At 42.8% G+C, this 19,458-nt stretch overlaps 1 long non-coding RNA gene across 1 annotated transcript; it reads left to right on the top strand.

Moving 5' to 3' along the window:
* The first annotated feature begins 1,707 nt into the window (after positions 1-1,707).
* On the top strand, positions 1,708-11,094 carry LOC129513880 (uncharacterized). The gene is made up of 4 exons (XR_008665315.1): positions 1,708-1,914; positions 5,338-5,406; positions 9,602-9,991; positions 10,116-11,094. It is a non-coding gene; the product is annotated as an uncharacterized LOC129513880 (long non-coding RNA).
* The last annotated feature ends 8,364 nt before the right edge of the window (positions 11,095-19,458 follow it).

Genomic DNA, 19,458 nt, shown 5'->3' with positions numbered 1-19,458 from the left:
CAGGTTATTAAAAAAATCTTTAAAAATTTTTTAATTAAATTGAAAATATAAACAAATAAAACATTTCTGTGATCACAGAAAGTCCTATTGGTTAGCACTGATCTAGAGAAATAATGACAATAATATAGTAATAGCGATAGTAATAATATCTTACTTACATATTATTTTCCAAAGCACTTGCCCTGGGAATGGAAAGGTCAGTCCTGTCTCCCTATCCTTCATTTCCGTACCTATCTCCCTACCATAGGCCAGCTCTACAGAAAGATGCTGGTGACAGAATGGTGGCTAGTCACGCTCTGGGTGAGGGGTAGGACCCCGGGGTTGTGACATCCTTCAACTTCTTGCCACTGTGTTTCTCAATCTACCCACATATCTCCAGCCATTCCCTCCTTCCCTCCTTTTACAAAAACCAGCCCTCTCAAAAACCAGTCCTTATCCTGGGCCTGGATGCCCTGAGGAAGTTTACTCTTTAATCTACTCCTCTGTTAGGTCCAGTCCCTCCTTCCTTACTGGATTCTTTAGATTCTATTGCCCAACTAATCTTTTCCATTCTAAGGGAGGAAGAAAGGGAGGGAAGGAGGAAACAAGATTCCCAGGTGATCACATGGACCTTACAATTGAGAAGCATTGACCCAAAATCAATAGCCACAGATACCAACTGAAGACTGGAATGCCACAGCAAAAAACAACTGTTGCTGACCTGATTTTCACAAATGGTGAATAACTCTTGGTAGAGTCTTGACACAACAAGATATAATCTCCATTCACTTTGCATAGTGTTTGCCTCCCTGGAATATCAAAATCACACTAGAATATACTTTGTCTCTATGTGAAAAATGGAGTTAGTTAGGCTCAGATCATTGCTCAGCTCATTCCCCTATGTAAATGTCCAGTGTAACATTCAAAGATCCTGTGATACTGTCTGTGCAATGCAAGACATCTGGCATTCCTGGCTTCCCCCCAGTAAATGTCATTATGACTACCCAAACTCTACCACAATTATCTAAAAGGCCCATGTATGAACTATGGCTCTAGACTCTCATTTAACAGTCTATTCAAAGTCTTTCTTTGGATGTCTCACATGCTACGAGACTGTCCTTAACTGCCAGCTCTTTCTCCTAAACCTCAAACCCATTGCCCTGACTGTCCCCCATTTCAGTTCCTTTATCAAGGCTATGGTAGCTACTGATACTGAATGATCAGTAAGCTGAAGGTTTCACATAGGCACACTGTTTGGTTTGTTCTGCTTGTATGCCTTAGAATCATGCCAGGCACTTAATATTTACTGAATGAATACCCAGCAAATTTTCCCATTCCCCTTCCTCAGGAAACAAATCCCAAAGAAGACAAGAAAGTGGCAGGGATTCCTGGTCAGGGTGTCCCTGCTTCTTACAGGATTTCTTCTAAGATCCCTGATATTTTCATTGGCCAAAGAGGCACAATAGCCCAGAGCTACTGCTGAAACTCTTCCACCAAAGCTGTCTCACAGCAAGTGAGATGGAGACAGCCTCCCTGAAGGTCTGGGGGTGAGCTCAAATTCATCAGCCTCATGAACAAAATTTCTTTGAAGTCTCATGTTTTATCTTTAAAATCCATGCAAACTTTACCTTCTATTCCCATGTTTGTTTTAACATGAAAATAATGTTTTGATTATTTCCCTTTAGGAGAAAAATTCAAAGCCTATTTTTCAAACTTCTCAAGTAGAAATTCACACTCCAGGAAGATGCTCCTGATCCATCCTGTGGCTCTGAGTATATCCTGGCACACCACCACCTAGCCCTGGTGGTAATTATACTAACAGCCAACGTTTATTAAGCACTTAATATGTATTGTCTCTAATCCTTGCAACAATCCTTTGAAGTAGGTACAGTTTCCATCTTCATTTATCATTGGAAAGACTAAAACTCCAAGAAGGTAAGTCACTTGGTACTACGTCACAGAACCAATACTTTGGAGACCTGGGATTCAACTGGGTGCTCTCAATTACTTTTTTTTTTTTTTAAGATTTTATTTATTTACTCAGAGACACAGAGAGAGAGAGAGGCAGAGACACAGGCATAGGGAGAAGCAGGCTCCATGCAGGGAGCCCGGTGTGGGACTCCATAACAGGTCTCCAGGATCACACCCCAGGCTGCAGGCGGAGCCAAACCGCTGCGCCACTGGGGCTGCCCTTTTTTTGGGGGGGGGGGGCTCTCAGTTACTATCCTGTCCACCTCAGTTTCAAATGTAAGCTCCTAGGCTTTTCGAGCAAAAGCTTTGAGACAGCAGAAAAGCCCTAAGAAATGACCTAATCCCAGAATTTTGCAAAGCCAAGGAAAGTACGGAGGTGTCTGGTCCTCTTGGTAGACACATTTCAGCAGTCACAAGTTATAAGAGAAGTTTCTAAATGTGTGTCTTGGTTTCAATTACAACCTACAAATAATAAAACGTGTATTTTGGATCACTGGGACAGCCGCCTTGTAAATGATTCCTGGCACGCCAAATTTAGTGCTCCCGTTGCTGTAAAAGTAATTGCCTAAAGTGACAAGTTTAATGTTAAATGCAGATATCTTAGATCAGGGGTCAGATTTTCAAGCCAGCAAGAAACTCCCCTATAAAATGGTGATCCTCAGTGAGGTGTAATTTTGGTCACTACACACATACACACATTTAGCAAGGTATGGAGACGTTTTTAGTCGTAACAACTGACATCTAGTAAGTAGGGACCAGGGATGCTGCCAAACATCCTTCAATATGCAGGATCATCCCCCCAGTACCAAAGGATCCTCAGCTCAAAACGTCAATAGTGCTAGGGTGGAGAAAGCTTTAAAAGGGTTTCCATAGGGGTGAAAGTGAACAGAGTGAAAGGGAAGAGATTGGAAGTGAAACTTCTCTGAATGAGCTTTGCTAGATAACTTTGACTTTGAAATCTTATAAATGATTCATGTAAATATTTAAATCATTAAATCACATAAATTTTTAAATAATTCCTAAAATAAAAAACAAGCCAAAATATGAACATAACTTTATATCAGGTTGATAATATGACCACACAGGAAAAAAGAATAACTCTAAACGCCCTTAAAGTATTTTTGACTATCATTAATGAGATATATTCTAAGGATAAAGGGGAAAAAACAACAAAGAAATCCTAAACTCTTGGGCAGCCCTGGTGGCTCAGTGGCTTAGTGCCACCTTCAGCCCAGGGCCTGATCTTGAAGACCCAGGATGGAGTCCCACCTCGGGCTCCCTGCATGGAGCCTGCTTCTCTCTGTGCCTTCTCTCCCCACCCCCCTCTGTCTCTCATGAATAAACAAAATCTTAAAAAAAAATCCTAAACTCTCAATAGTCTTACTGCAGTAATGATATTAGTATTGCTACTTTGAAATATGTTTGCCATGGGTTAAAGCATTTAGTAATGACATCAGTGCTGTTAAGATCCAAAATTTTTAGGACAAAAGTGATACAAATGTAATATCAAAGAAGTTAAGTAAAAAAACTTATAATCTTAAATTTCAATGGAAAATCTCAGCATTGGGAAGCCTGAGTGGCTCAGTGGTTGAGTGTCTGCCTCTGGCTCAGGATGTGATCCTGGAGTCCCGGGATCGAGTCCCGCATCGGGCTCCCTGCATGGAGCCTGCTTCTCCCTCTGCTTATGTCTGTGTGTGTGTGTGTGTGTGTGTGTGTGTGTGTGTGTGTGTGTGTCTCATGAATGAATAAATAAATAACATCTTTAAAAAATAAAACAAAAACTGGAGGATTCTGTTTTTAAAAAGTTGAGCATTTATTCTGCCTTTTATTATGAACTAAATTTCAGGAAACCAAATGACCCCAGAGGATAAGAAAAACTTTTTATTTTTTAAATTTTATTTATTTGAGAGAGAGAGTGAACAAGAGAGAGAGAGAGAGAAAGCATGCAAATGGGGAGGAGGAGAGGGAGAGGGAAGAGCAGACTCCCTGCTGAGCAGGGAGACTCATGCAGGACTCAATCAGCAGGACTGGATCCTAGAACCCTGGAATCATGACCTGAGCCAAAGGCAGATGCTTAACCGACTGAGCTACCCAGGCACCCAAGAAAAAGTTCTATAGAAAAGAACGTCAGCTAATAAATCAGAAGGAATGCTGAAATTACTATTCATCACTATTTTGCAAACTCTAATAATATACCTGATTTAGGCAATCAATAGATGGTAAAACTTTTGAGCCAAAGGATCGATAGGGAACATTACAATCACAATCACAACGAAGAAGTGTGTCACTACCTGAATCCACTGATAAAAGTTAGCATCGCAAGGATCCCTGGGTGGCTCAGCGGTTCAGTGTCTGTCTTTGGCCCCGGGGCGTGATCCTGGAGTCCTGGGATTGAGTCCCACGTAGGGCTCCCTGCATGGAGCTTGCTTCTCCCTCTGCCTGTGTCTCTGCCTCTCTCTCTCTCTCTCTCTCTCTCTCTCTCTCTATATATATATATATATATATATATATATATATATATATATATATGTATACCATGAATAAATAAATAAAATCTTTATTAAAAAAAAGTTAGCATCGCTAAAAGTTACATGAACATACATTCTTTGCCTCCCACTGAGATGCATGTCTATTTGAGGCAAAAGGGTTTATCTGAATCTAATGAAACTTCTCAATAAAACTTACCTACAGGAAATACATAGACTAAAAGAACAAGTAAATGAAACACTATAAAGAAACAGTCGGCAAAGTTCAGAACGTGAATCTTCTACAGGACAACTGGCCAGTTACTTAAATAAATTAACAACATGAAAAAAAGAAAATTGGGGGGCTAGGAAGGGGTGTAAGAAGGGATTATTCTAGATTACAAGTGACTTTAAGAGTTTTAACAAACAAGGGTGCCTGCCTGGCTCAGCCAGTAAAGCATATGACTCTTGATCTCAGGGTTGTAAGTTTGAGCCCCACACTGGGTGTAGAGATTTATTTTAAGAATAAAATCTTAAGGGATCCCTGGGTGGTGCAGCGGTTTGGCACCTGCCTTTGGCCCAGGGCGCGATCCTGGAGACCTGGGATCGAATCCCACATCGGGCTCCCAGTGCATGGAGCCTGCTTCTCCCTCTGCCTGTGTCTCTGCCTCTCTCTCTCTCTCTCTCTGTGTGTGTGACTATCATAAAAAAAATAAATAAATAAATAAATAAATAAATTTTTAAAAAAAAAGAATAAAATCTTAAAAAAAAAAGAGCTCTAAAACCAAATACAATGATAGACCTCCTTTAGATTTCCATTTGAACAAACTACCAGAGACAAGACATATTCTAACCAACATGGAAATTTGGATATATATTATATATTAAATGCCATTAAGGAATTATTGTTGATTTTTTTCAGGTGTCATCATGGCCTTGTAGTTGTACAATAAAATCTTCCTTTTGAAAACTGCAAACTGAAGCATTTAAGGTAGAGTTGCAAGATAAAATATGAGGTTGCACAAAACATTACTAAAAAATTATTTATTGTTACACAATTTAACTGAGTGTCCTATATTGTCATTTGCTAAGTCTGGCAACCCTAATTTAGGGGTGAGATGATATGGTATCATGTTCCAGTAAGGAGGAAAAAAATTGGGGCCTCGAATTAAATACAGTACGGCAAAATGGAAATGATTGTCAAAACAAGATGAAGGGCACATGAAGGTTCACTGTGCTGTCTGCATCTGAGTAGGTTTGGAAATTTTTATAAGAAAAGTTTTTTAAATGGAGGAATTAATTTATTACTCAGGTTTTAGAAACAGCCCAACTCCAGTTCAGTCCCCGTATCTCAGAAAAGGAAATGAAAACCCAGAGAGGGGAAATGATTTGCCTGAGCAAAACAGCAATTGAGCAGTAGAGCTCGAACTCAGGTCCAGGTCTCCCGAGGCAAAGATCCGAGCCGTTTCCATTGTAACAAAATGGACAAAGGCAGTGCTAGGTGTTTCGGGCTGAAAGCTTGGGTGGTCCAGCATCCCTCTCTGAGTGCTAGCTCAGAGAGGGGCAGGGTTGGGAGAAATGAAATGATGTATATGTATAATAAGAATGTTCTACAGGGGACGCCTGCTGAAGTAGTATGTGGCAGGTTCTCAAACATCACTGAGCATTGTTTCATGTTCCAATAGGAGGATAATACTTAGCTTCAGGTTGACATGACCATTAAAATGAAAAGCATCTAGCACAGTGCCTAGAGTTAGCGAAGACTGATGAAAATATATGATACTCTGGTTAGCCCCTTCTGTGCAACAAACCACCCTAAAATGTACTGGCTTAAACCAACAATTTATTATTGTCTCTTCTGGTCTTGTGGGTTGACTGGGCTCAGCCAGGCTGTTCTCACTTGGGGTGACTCACGCAATTGTCCTCAGATGTCAGCTGGAGCTGGATTCATCTGAAGGCTCAGTGGCCTGAACATCCAAGATGGCACAATCATGTACTTGGCAACTGACACAATTATTGGTGGGGGAGCTTGGTTGAAATGTTGGCTGGACCACACATACCAGCCTCTTCATATATCTTGGGCTTCTCACAGCAATTGCTCTTCGAGACTATTAAAGATTAGTCCTAGGACTGGCTCAGTGTCACTCCCCCTATGTGTAGTTGGTCAAAGTAATCACAGGCCAGATATGATTGATTCAAGGGAGTGGGGGAATCGACTCAGTGGGAACGCAACGCATGTTCTGGAAGGAAAGGAATCAATGGCCCGTCCAGGCAGGAGGCAAGCTATGTAGATGGGTACGGTGACACTTCTGGAGCACAGGGAAATGCCTTTGTCCCTGGTTCACTGCACAGGTCAAACCTCTCTCAAATTCACCCCATCCTCACTGTCCTCTCCGCCACTGTGTCAGTCCACCTCTGAGGGAGTGCTGTCCTTATCTTCCCTCAGTCTGTTACTGGATAATTATTGCACGCTCCCCAAGAGCTTTCTAGAGGACCAGATAGCCAAGATGAGCAACTTAGTAAGGTGAAACTACTCACTGGCTCACTGAAACATTTAAAGGAAAGAATTGCCAGGTTCTCTGCTTTCTGCCACTGCTGGTCACCCTGTTCCTTTCCAAAGCTCGTTTCTTAAAAACAGGTCACCGAACTCGTCCTTGTGCTGAGTCCCTGTGAGTTTGGATTACTTTAAAAATAGCTTGTTCTTCAAGTGCAAAAAATAACATCTGAGACGTTTGTTTAAGTGTGAAACACACCTTTGTCATGACTCAATACAGGCTGAGCGGAAGTTTATTAAAACTTCCCAAAAAGAAAAATTTCCTCTTGAACTGAGCAAGCCTGAGAGATGACAACTCAGAAATGGGGAGGAGAGCAGCAGGCAGATAAAGAGGCAGGTGGAACAAGGAGGAAAAAAGCAGTAATAGATTTTCTCATCTGAGGCTTTCACGTGCCATTCCTTCCACCTTGAAAGACCTTCCTCTTGCAGCCAGCCTGACAATGTTCTCCTCCTGGAAGCCTCATTGAAATCTCACCTCTGTGAAGCCTTTTCTGACCCTTCCAAGCAGAGTTACTCACTCCCTCTTAGTTCTCAAAACACTTGGAACACGTCTTTATTATTAGCATATTGCATTGAAGTTGTCAGTTTACGGGGCTGTCTCCTTTCTTAGGCTGTGAGCCTTTCTTCCGCAGGGGCACTGGGTGAGTCATCTCTGAGCCCCTCTGCCTGGCGCCAGGCCCAGCACAGATGGGGTGTTGGGAGAGGTTGTTGATAAGAGCCGGTCTCACTGGGAGATGCATTAAATCCTGCAGAAGTGACTGCTTCCATTTCTGTTCTGCTTCCCAAATGCCTCCTGACTCTCCACACCCTACTGTCAAGCCTTCGATCTACCTGCCTTGGAGCCGTGTGCTCAGCCTCCACTCAGATACAATGCAAGAACTGTCCTCCCTGCTTCCCTAAGACCAGGTCCTCCTCCCCCGTCCCCTGGATCACATGCCTTTGGTCCTGCAGTTGTCCCTCTTTCTCCTGCATCATTGATAATTTTCCCTTCCTAGTAAATTTTTTCCACAATAGAGACATTACTCTGTACTTTCTCTCAGCTAAATGCCAGCGAGCACAGCCTCATGTCTGCAATTATCTGAATTCTCTCCTCAACCCCCTCCACCCTACTCTATTTAATCTTAAAATCACCGTTGCCAAATCCAAATGGTTAGTCCTTTCTCTGCCTCGGCTTACCTGTCTTCTCAGCAGCACTCAATACTTGATCCTACTCTCTTCTAGAAGCACTCTCTTCCTGGGCCTCCAGGATTCCACCAACCCCCCTCCTTGTCTTTCACCTCACTGGCCACTCCTTCTTGGTCTCCAGGGCTGGATCCTCCTCCCTCTCAGCCCAACCTCTGAATGTTGCAGGGCCTCAGGGCTCAGTCTTCAAATCTCCTTACTGTCAAACTCATTCCTTAAGTGATCCATTCAGCCTCAAGATCTGATGTAGCTCCACATAACACCCAGATCTCTATCTGAAACTCCAACCTGGACTTCAGACTCAATGGCTAACTGCCTGCTCAGGTCTAAAAGGCATCTTAAAATTAACATGTTCTTTTTTTGTTTTAAGATTTTATTTATTTATTAATGAGAGACACAGAGAGAGGGGCAGAGACATAGGCAGAGGGAGAAGCAGGCTCCCTGCAGGGAGCCTAATATGGGACTCGATCCCCGCACCCTGGGATCATGACCTAAGCTGAAGGCAGATGCTCAACCGCTGAACCACCCAGGTGTCCCAAAGTTAACATGTTCTAAAACCAAGCTTTTGGTTTATCTCAGCTCATCAGTTTCTTCCCCAAGGTCCCCTCCTTATCTCAGTAAAGAGCACAATTCACCCAGTTGTTCAAGGCAATGGCTTTGGATTTCTCCTTAATCTCCCCTTCTCTCCCACCCATATCCAACATTTCAGGAAATTCTATTGGCTGTGCCTTCAAAATGTACCACTTCCACACTCCAACTACTGTCCAAGCAATAACCTCTCAGTTGGCCCTACCCCTGCTTTCAACCTCTTTCAACCCAGTAGCCAGAATGTGCCTTTTGAAACAAAGCTCAATCTTACATACAATCTCCCAATTGTTCCTTCCTTTACAGTTGAAATAAAAACTCCAAGTCCTTATCATGCTCTGCAAAGTCCCATACACTCTGGACCCTGCCTGCCTTTCCTGCCTCATCATCTTTCACTCACCCACTGTGCCCCAGCCACACTGGACTTTGCTGTTTCTCAAACATGAAGCACATTGCTGCCTCAGGGCCTTTGAACTCCTTGTTTTCCTCCCAATCTCTAAACATCTGTATGGCTCACTTTATTCAGGTTTCCGCTGTTTTTACTTACCAAAGAGGCCTTCCTTAACTATTCCATCTATAATAGCCCTCTCTAATCCCTTATCCTGCTTTCTGTTTCTTCATAGCACTTTTGCTTGCACACCATATGGTGTACCAATTTGCATTTTATGGTATGCCTCTCTACCTAGGTTGTATGCTCCACAAGAGCAGTGACTCTGCCACTGTCAGTTACAGCTGTCTCCCTAATGCCTAGAAAAGTGCCTGTTATACAGGTGGTATTCAATAAATATTTATTGAATGAATGACTCCCTGACCAACTGACTGACCGAATTAATTAATTAATTAATTTCTACTGCCCCTGCTTTAGGCCAGGCCTCAGCATCTTCCATCTGTGTGGCAGACTGCAAGATATGACCACAAATTCATCCTATCAAATGCAAACTCCTTTGCAATGTGACTGTTGCCATGCCTCCCATCAAAGGGTAGAGCCTATTTTTCCCAGTGCTTGAATCTGTGCTGGCCTTCTGAATTGCTCTGGCCAATGAAAAGAAGCAGAAATAACATTACATGACTCCCAAAGCTAGACCTTAAAAGATCTGGCAGCTTCTACCCCCATTCTCTTAGAACACCATCCCGAGGGCACCATGCAGAGAACAAATCAAGGATGAAAGACCACGTTGAAAGAGGTCCAGCTGTGCCATCCAAGCCAGCCCCCAGCCAACCCACCAAATGAATGCAGTTGCATGAGGGAGCCCAGGTGAGGCCTGCAGAAGAAATGCCCAGCCAACCTGCAGAATCAGGAGAAATAAGAAATCATTGTTTTAAGCCCCTATATATGTGGTCTGTTTTGTTAAACGTGTGTGAAACTCTTTGTGACCCAGCCTCTGCAGACCTCTTCGGCTTCATCTGCAAATACAGATGGCATCCATGCAGACCTCTTCGGCTTCATCTGCAAATACAGATGGCATCCACTGGAGGCTCAGCCACTGCTGGGAGGAGCAGTTCTCAGACTCTCTGGACATCAGAATTACTTGGGGAACTTCAAAAATTCCAGTACTCAGGCTTCTCTCCAAGAGACTCAGATTTAATTGGTCTGAAATGGGACCCAGTCAACGTTATTTTTTAAAAGCTCTCAAGGGGATGCTAATGTGTAGTCAGGGCTGAGAATCATTGAACTGGAGGATCTAAAAGTGTATTTTGAAATTGCTGATCTTGCCTTCAAGGAAATTCAAAAGCTTCAAGGAAAGATTAAATTATGCTCAGTGCCCTTAGAGCATTAAGTAAGCAATATTGTGTTCTAAGTTTTGGGAAACTGGTAATAGACTATGAGAACATTCTTTAATTATGTGAAACTAATTATCAATACTTTATTTCCTCAAATTCAAAGACACACCCTCTTCATATTTTAATGTTTCTGAGATCAGGCTCCATCCTATCATTAAGTGTGTACCCTTAATGTTACCTTGTTTTGCAAAAAACAGTAAGACTTGGGCTAAAGACATATCTTATTGCCCACGGTGATTATAATCAAGGACACCTCTTTCTGGGACACAGGCTTGTGTCATGTGCATAGTGCCTCTTTGATTCCAATTGATTCTCCCATCAACATCATGAGGTGGGGCTCTTGAACGTCATTTTATTTATTATAACTGCTACAGTTGATTGAGCATTGACCTTGGGCCAGACACTGTTCTAAGTACTTTGCAAATACTATTTCATTTAAGCCCTGCAGAACCTCGAATGTGACCATGTTTTTTATGCACAGGGAGGCTGAGGCTATGGTCACACAGCTGGGAGGCTTGGGGAAGGTAGACAATTGTCCACAAGGATTCTGAGAATGCCATGGGGTTTTTAGGAGATGGTGCAACCTGCTTTTTTCTCAGAATAAAGTACAGATAATACAAACATGGCATTCAAGGCCTTTTCCAACTCATTCCAAATCTATATTGCAATGGTAATGAAAAATCCGGAGTGCCCAGGTAGAGAATAGCCAGCAGCTGAGAAGAATCCCTGTAGTTAAGGGCCTACTGCGTGCCATAGACTTTGCACTTCTAATCTCTGATCCTCCTAAGGACTTCACTTGAGGTTATTTGCAGGAGGCCCAGGTTGTTTGTTTGTTTGTTTGTTTGTTTTTAAACATTTTATTTATTTATTCATAGAGACACACAGAGAGAGAGAAAGGCAGAGACACAGGCAGAAGGAGAAGCTGGCTCCACACAGGGAGCCCGAGGTGGGACTCGATCCCGGGTCTCCGGGATCACGCGTGGGCTGGAGGCGGCGCCAAACCCGCTGAGCCACCAGGGCTGCCCGCCCAGGTTGGTTTTGTTGCTAAGTGCCTCCTTGCCTTTCTGCTGGATTCTGCGTTGGCCATCAACTCTGCCCCAAGTCTGATAATCTCAGTGAAGCTGTCAATCAAGATTTTCCAGCCTCCCCTGGAGTAGGAGAGTAGGTAAGTGACCCTAGCTAGACCCATCATACTCCCTAGGATTTTGAACTTTGGACAGAGCCATGCAGTGTCAGAGAAACTGTTAAACTGAATCATCCCAGCAATAAGGCCCCATCAATAATAATATTATTATTGAAAGTTTTGAGTGCAAGGCACGATGATAGGTGTATAGACTTAATTCATTCAATCCTCGAAATACTACCTCTCTTCCCTGTCTAACAGGGGAACAAAGCAAAGCCACACAAACCTTTCTGGGCAGAGCTAGGTTCAAACCCCAATAGCCTATATTTGGACCATGTATTTCACCAGTAAGTCCATAGTTTCTCAGTTATTCTTTGTTAGATTCTGCCCCTTGGATCTTTTCTTTCTGAGCCTGGTTATTTGTCCTTTGCACCAAGCATTGCATTCCTTTTTCACTCATGAGCCCGAGTAGGTGTCTGTTGCCCATAGCTAAGAAATCTTAACCAATTCAGGTACTGTTACTCCTGTTTGTAGGTGAGGAGTCTGAAGCTCTGGGAGGTTAAGGAACTAAAATCCCCAGCTAGTCCAGTAATGAAAATAATGGTCATAGTAGCTAGCTTTTATTCGAATTATGTAGCATCAAATGAGTGCTTACTGCAAAGCAGGCTTCTGTGCTAAGGGATTTACCTAAATGATCTCATTGAAGCTTCACCAAAATACCAAATTATATTTTTTTATTGAGATGTAATTCACATGCCACAAAATTCCTTCTTTTAAAGTATACAATTCGGTGGTTTTTGGTATATTCACAAGGTTGTGCACTCATCACCACTCTCTAATTCCAGACATTTTCATCACCCCAAAAAGGAATCCCACCACTCATTAGTAGCCACTCTCCATCTTCCCTCTAGTGACCACCTATTTACTCTCTATGGGAGAGTCCATGTCTTTTCTGGACATCTCATATAAGTGGAATTAGACACTTTGTGGTCTTTTGTGACTAGCTTCTTCTGCTTAGTATTACGTTTTCAAGGATCATTCACATTGTACTCACATTGTAAGCTCATATCAGTACTTCACTCCCTTTTACTGCTGAATACTAGCCCATTGGAAGAGCAAACCATGTTTTGCTTATCCTTTTTACCAGATGAGAGAGATTTGGGCTGTTTCCACTTTTTAGCTGTCAATGAATAATGCCACCATAAACATTTATGTAAGAGTTTTTGTGTGGACATCTGTTTTCCTTTCTCTTCAGTAAACACCTAGGAATGGAATAATTGGGTCAATTACTTACTAACTTTATGTTTAACTTTTTGAGGAACCAGGCAGGGCTATTATTATCCTCACATTCTAGATAAGGAAATAATGGACAGAGATGTTAGGGTACTCAGGGCCACAGAGCTACAAAGTGGTGGCTGGGTTTTGAGTCTGGCCTGGGTGCCACAGGAACAGGTATCATCACTGCCCTCTCTATGGAAGGCAACTTTTGGTTCTAAAAATGATCACTAACTGTGGGATTTTCTAGAAATTTTGACACCCGAGGAATTGAATGCCACCTCAACTCTTAGCAAAATACCTTTTCTTCTTTCTTCTATCCCTCCTCCTTCTCTTCCTCCTACTTCATCATCATCAGCTTCATCACTAGCTACCCTTTGTTGAGTGCCTACTATGTCTCTGGTATTTTATATACTATTTGTTTTAAACTCTATTTTTTGGGATCCCTGGGTGGTGCAGCGGTTTAGCGTCTGCCTTTGGCCCAGGGCGCGATCCTGGAGACCCGGGATCAAATCCCACATCGGGCTCCTGGTGCATGGAGCCTGCTTCTCCCTCTGCCTGTGTCTCTGCCTCTCTCTCTCTGTGTGACTATCATAAATAAATAATAAAAAAAAATAAACTCTATTTTTTTTTAAGATTTGTTTATTCATGAGAGATGCACACACACACACAGAGGCAGAAACATAGGCAGAGGGAGAAGCAGGCTGCCTGCAGGCAGCCCAACATGGGACTTGATCCCGGATCCCAGGATCACACTGTGAGCGTGAAGGCAGATGCTCAACTGCTGAGCCACCCAGTCAGCCCTGTTTTAAACTTTAAAACAAGGAAGCCTAGTAGAGTTTTGGGGGGTCAGAGAGCCCCCAGGTTTGTGTCCTGCTCTGCCACTTGGGCAAGCAATGTATCCTCTCAAAGCCTTGGTATCCTCATCTATAAAATGGTAACAATGATAGTAGCTATTTCACAAGTTGATTATGAGGTTGCATGACTTAGTTCAGTAGATCAACAAATACTAGTTTTAGTAAGAGCTTCTTTTTAAAAAATATATATATTTTATTTATTTATTCATAAGAGACACAGAAGGAAAGAGAGAGAGAGAGAAGAGAGAGAATGAGACTGAGACACAGGCAGAGGGAGAAGCAGACTCCATGTAGGAAGCCCGATGCAGGACTCAATCCCGGGCCTCTAAAACCCATCTCCTAGATATATTTCCCAGTTGAGAAAACGGAGAGATCTGATGTAGCCTAGTCAGGATCCCGAAGCAAGTGGTGGCAAAGATGATGTTTGTTTGTTTTTTTTTCATCTTTGCTGTTTCTGCTCTAGGTCTGTCCCTTGTTCTCTCCGCTCAGTGAACCATTTGCACACCTGGGATTTCTCAATCCTGCCCTCCTTATGAAAACTAAGGAAGCACAGCCTTTTGCACCCCCTACTGATTCCTGCTTGCACTCCCTTTCCCCTCACATCTGTGTCTCTCAACTCATCCCCCTCCCCAGGAGCTCTGACTGCAACACTTCATCTTCTCTGTACCTGTGGGTAGATGGGCATGCTCCTAGAAGACAATTTTGTGAAGGCGAACAGTCTCAAGTTCAAATTCTAGCTCCACCACTAAGACAAACTGCTGAATCCCCCTGATCCTCAACTTCCTCAAATGTCAAACGGGAACAATTGTCATACTTTGTGGGATTGCTGGCAAGATTTGAGAATGTATGTGAAACTTCTGGTACAGGTGCTTGGTGCACCATAGGTGCTCAATAAATGATCATTACCCTTGTAAGCCCTGTTTCTCTGGTGTGGTAGTAAGGAAAGGCCGAGGCTTCTACAAGACAAAGTTCAAAGATGGGCTCCACAGGGCTGAGGAAATAGCTTGGCAGCTGAAGTGAGAGCAAAGGAGGATTTGAGGGTGGCCCAAGAGCAAAGGCTAAATTATACAGATCATTCCTTCATTCCTTATGGTTTGCACTTGCCTTGGTGCCTCCTGGGGCATGCAGAGAAGCAAGCTTGCACCATATACACACAGATACACAAAAGCACATATGTGCAAACATGCACACAAACTGAGATGCACATGAGGTATGTCCTACCACACCACACACACACACACACACACACACACAGTCATGGGCACACATGCATGTTCATAAGTGCATGTGTATATACTTCAAACACATACCAATCTACATGCTCAGGGAGTCATTCAGAAGGTCACATGCCTATGAACATGAGTAAATGCACAACCATGTGAGTTCATACAAGCACATGCACAGGCACATGCATGTTCACACCTAAAAGCCCACACGAGCATGCACACAAATGCTTATCCACAGGTGTGTACCCTCTCTTTTCAAATCCCTAACTCTAAATAGAAACATAAGCTGCACCATATGTATACCTCCCTGTCATTTGGAAAGAGGAGGCTTCAGAAACACGGCTTTGCAAAATAAGGTAGAGAAACTGGCAGGGGTTCCAAGTACTGCAGGGAAAGTTGAACACATGGAGGTTGTCCAGCAGCTGGGTGAAAGGGTACAAAGAGGGATCCCTGGGTGGCGCAGTGGTTTGGCGCCTGCCTTTGGCCCAGGGCGCAATCCTGGAGACCCGGGATCGAATCCCACGTCGGGCTCCCAGTGCATGAAGCCTGCTTCTCCCTCTGCCTATGTCTCTGCCTCCCTCTCTCATTCTGTGTGACTATCATAAATAAATAAAAATTAAAAAAAAAGAAAGGGTACAAAGAGTAAGACCATTATCACAATCATTATTCTCTTCAATTTTCAGCCTGGGGAAACTGACAGAGTATCTGCCCCACCCAGCTTCTGGCTTCATGTCCAACTTCTTTTTTTTTTTTTTAAGATTTTAATTAATTAATTTATTTATTTATTTATTTATTTATTTATTTATTTGAGGAACAGAGAGAGAGAGTATAAGAGGAGGTGTGGGGTGCAAAGGGAGAAGTAGACTCTGATGAGCAAGGAGCCCAACTCAGGACTTAATCCCAGGACCCAAAGATGACCTGAGCTGAAGGCAGATGCTCATCTGCTCATCTGCCTGAGCCACCCAGGCATCCCAGAACTCCAACTTCTGAGTACCTCTCTGGACTTACTCAGATGCCATCTCCAGACTCCCTGTTGAATAGCACCCTCCCCATACCTGGAGTCCCTGCCACTCTACTGCCCACTGAACACAAGCTGAACCTGTACCCTTGCTCATTTGCTCATTCATTTATCACCATGCAGATCATGATTCATACTCATACTCAATGTATATACCAAAGAAAGCTAATAAAGCTTAGGGAGTTGAGGTGGAGACAGAGGGAGTTCAGGACTTGTCTCACTAAAGAAGTGACTTTTTTTTTACAGCTTTGTTGAAGCATAATTAATATGCAATAAACTGCACATATATTGAAAATATATAATTTTGGGGGCACCAGGGTGGCTCAGTCGGTTAAACATCTGCCTGAGGCTCACATTACCATCTCAGGGTCCTGGGATTAATAGGAGTCAGGCTCCCCATTCAGCAGGGAGTCTGCTTGTCTCTCTACCCCTCCCCCTGCTCATTCTCATTCTCTCTCTCTCAAATAAATAAATTAATTAAAATAAATTTTTAAAAAAGGAAATATACAATTTGGTGTGTTTTGGTATATATTATACCTATAAACCAGCAGTACAATCAAACTGATAAACCTACCCATCATCTCCAAAAGTAGAAAGTGACTTTTAAGATGAAACATGAAGCAGAAGTTGCCCAAGTGATATAGGAATGGGAAAGGAAAAGTATTTCAGGGAGAAGGGACCCCTCCAGCTAAGGTTACATGGGAAGAAAAAGCAAGTTTCAGGTGAGAGAATAAAAGAAAATCTGAATTGCTAGAGTGCAGTGTGGGGGTAGGAGGGGGAATAATAAGAGAGTCAAACAAAAGGGGGCAGGAATAGATGACAGCAAGCCTGCACTGGATCCCATCTTTGTGGTCTAGGCTTCTCCAGCCTCCCCATCCTGCTACATATAGGTCAGGCTGTTGCCCAGAATGAAGATGAACTGGAAGCATTTCTTCCATGGACCAAGCGAGCAAGGTTCTTGCTCCCTTAGCCCCTTTCTGGAGGCTAACCCTGCAGAACCCATGGTAGTGCTCGCTTTTAGCTTTGAGCCCTCAGCTCATCTGTTAACTGATGGCTTTTAATATACATTAATTTGTATTTCAAAATCTGTAAAGATTTTTTATTTAAAAAAAAATTTTAAGGTTTTATTTATTCCTGAGAAACACAGAGAGAGAGAGAGGCAGAGACATAGGCAGAGGGAGAGGCAGGCTCCTTGAGAGGAGGCCTATGTGGGACTCCATCCAGGCATTCTGGGATCATGCCGTGAGCCAAAGGCAGATAATCAACTGCTGAGCTACCCAGGTGTCCTCTGTATGCCTGAAAATTGGTTCTGAAAATGATTATTTTGAAGATATTTTAAAATAACCACAATCCCACATACATACCCAGATGTGACTGATAGTAGCAGTTTAAAAAAAATATTTATTTATTTGAGAGCGAAAGCATAAGAGGGGGAGGGGGCAGAGGGAGATGGAATAGCAAACTCCCCAGTGAGCAGGGAGCCTGATGTGAGGTTCAATCCAGGGACCCTGGGATCATGACCTGAGTGGAAGGCAGATGCTTAACTGACTGAGCTACCCAGGCACCCCCCAATATTAGCATTTAGATGTATAGTCTACCTATTCCAGATCCTTTTTATATAAATACATTATATGTGTGTGTGTGTGTGTGTGTGTGTGTGTATATATATATCCTTTATATATAAATATACATATAAATATGTTTTTTAATTTTTATTTATTTATGATAGTCACAGAGAGAGAGAGAGAGGCAGAGACACAGGCAGAGGGAGAAGCAGGCTCCATGCACTGGGAGCCCGACGTGGGATTCGATCCCGGGTCAAAGGCAGGCGCCAAACCGCTGTGCCACCTAGGGATCCCTATATATGGTTTTTTTTTTTATATAAATACATTATATGTGTGTGTGTGTGTGTGTGTGTGTATATATATATATCCTTTATATATAAATATACATATATATATGTTTTTTTTATTTTTATTTATTTATGATAGTCACAGAGAGAGAGAGAGAGGCAGAGACACAGGCAGAGGGAGAAGCAGGCTCCATGCACTGGGAGCCCGACGTGGGATTCGATCCTGGGCCAAAGGCAGGCGCCAAACCGCTGTGCCACCCAGGGATCCCTATATATGGTTTTTTAAAGGGATCCCACTAAGGGCAGGTTCTTGTCTGTATCATAAAATTTAAAAATATATAATATTTTTCCAAATCCCATAAGCATAGTCTATAAAATTATTTTAAACAACTCTTTACTAGTGTTTCAAAAAAAAATGTGATAGGCTTTCTTGCTCACACACCTATACACAATTCCTTTTTTTCTTAAAGATGAATTTATTCCTTTGAGGGGGGAGGGGCAGAGGGAAAGCAGACTCCCCACTGAACACAGAGCCCTGTGGGGGGTAGGGTTCAATGCTACAACCCCAAGATCACCACATGAGCAGAAAGCAATAGCCAGATGCTCAACTGACTGACTGAGCCACCCAAATACCCTCATACACAATTCCTTAATTATTTTCTTTAAGATATCCAAGGAATACAATTACACATCTTTAAAACTAATTTTATAGAGAAATTACACATTTTGAAGGATTCTGAGATATATTGCCAAATTACTCTTCAAAAGCCTGAACCAAATTATACCCAAATCTGCAATATTCAAGTGCTTCTCTTCACACTGTTGGCAATAGAGACTGTGTACTAGCAGGTTTTTCTTCATAAGTTGGTCCATTAAAACAGGATCACAGTGCTGCTTTCATTTGCATTTCTAATAATTAGCAAGGTTGAGCATTTTTCACATTTATTAGTTGTATTGTTTCCATTTTCATGGATTTCCTTTGCCTTTTTTTTTAATTATTTATTTATTTATGATAGGCACACAGTGAGAGAGAGAGAGGCAGAGACACAGGCAGAGGGAGAAGCAGGCTCCATGCACCGGGAGCCCGACGTGGGATTCGATCCCGGGTCTCCAGGATCGCGCCCTGGGCCAAAGGCAGGCGCCAAACCGCTGTGCCACCCACGGATCCCTCCTTTGCCTTTTTTTAACATAAAAAGTAACTTCATTGCTTTTTCTAAAAATTTTTTTTTTATGATAGTCACACACAGAGAGAGAGGCAGAGACACAGGCAGAGGGAGAAACAGGCTCCATGCACCGGGAGCCCGACGTGGGATTCGATCCCAGGACTCCAGGATCGCGCCCTGGGCCAAAGGCAGGCGCCAAACCTCTGCGCTACCCAGGGATCCCTTCATTGCTTTTTCTAATTATTAAAGCACTATATCCTCACTGCAGACAATTTAGAGAATAATACATACCAAGAAGAAAATATAATTTATGGGATTCCTGGGTGGGTCAGTGGTTGAGTATCTGCCTTTGGCTCAGGCTGTGATCCTGGAGGAGTTCCGGGATCAAGTCCCACATCGGGCTCCTTGTATGGAGCCTGCTTCTCC

The sequence above is a fragment of the Nyctereutes procyonoides genome, unplaced genomic scaffold (genome assembly GCF_905146905.1).
Source record: "Nyctereutes procyonoides isolate TBG_1078 unplaced genomic scaffold, NYPRO_anot_genome, whole genome shotgun sequence".
NCBI classification, from domain to species: Eukaryota; Metazoa; Chordata; class Mammalia; order Carnivora; family Canidae; genus Nyctereutes; species Nyctereutes procyonoides.
Note: the sequence above shows the minus strand (reverse complement) of the source record. Positions and strands in the feature narration are given on the sequence as shown.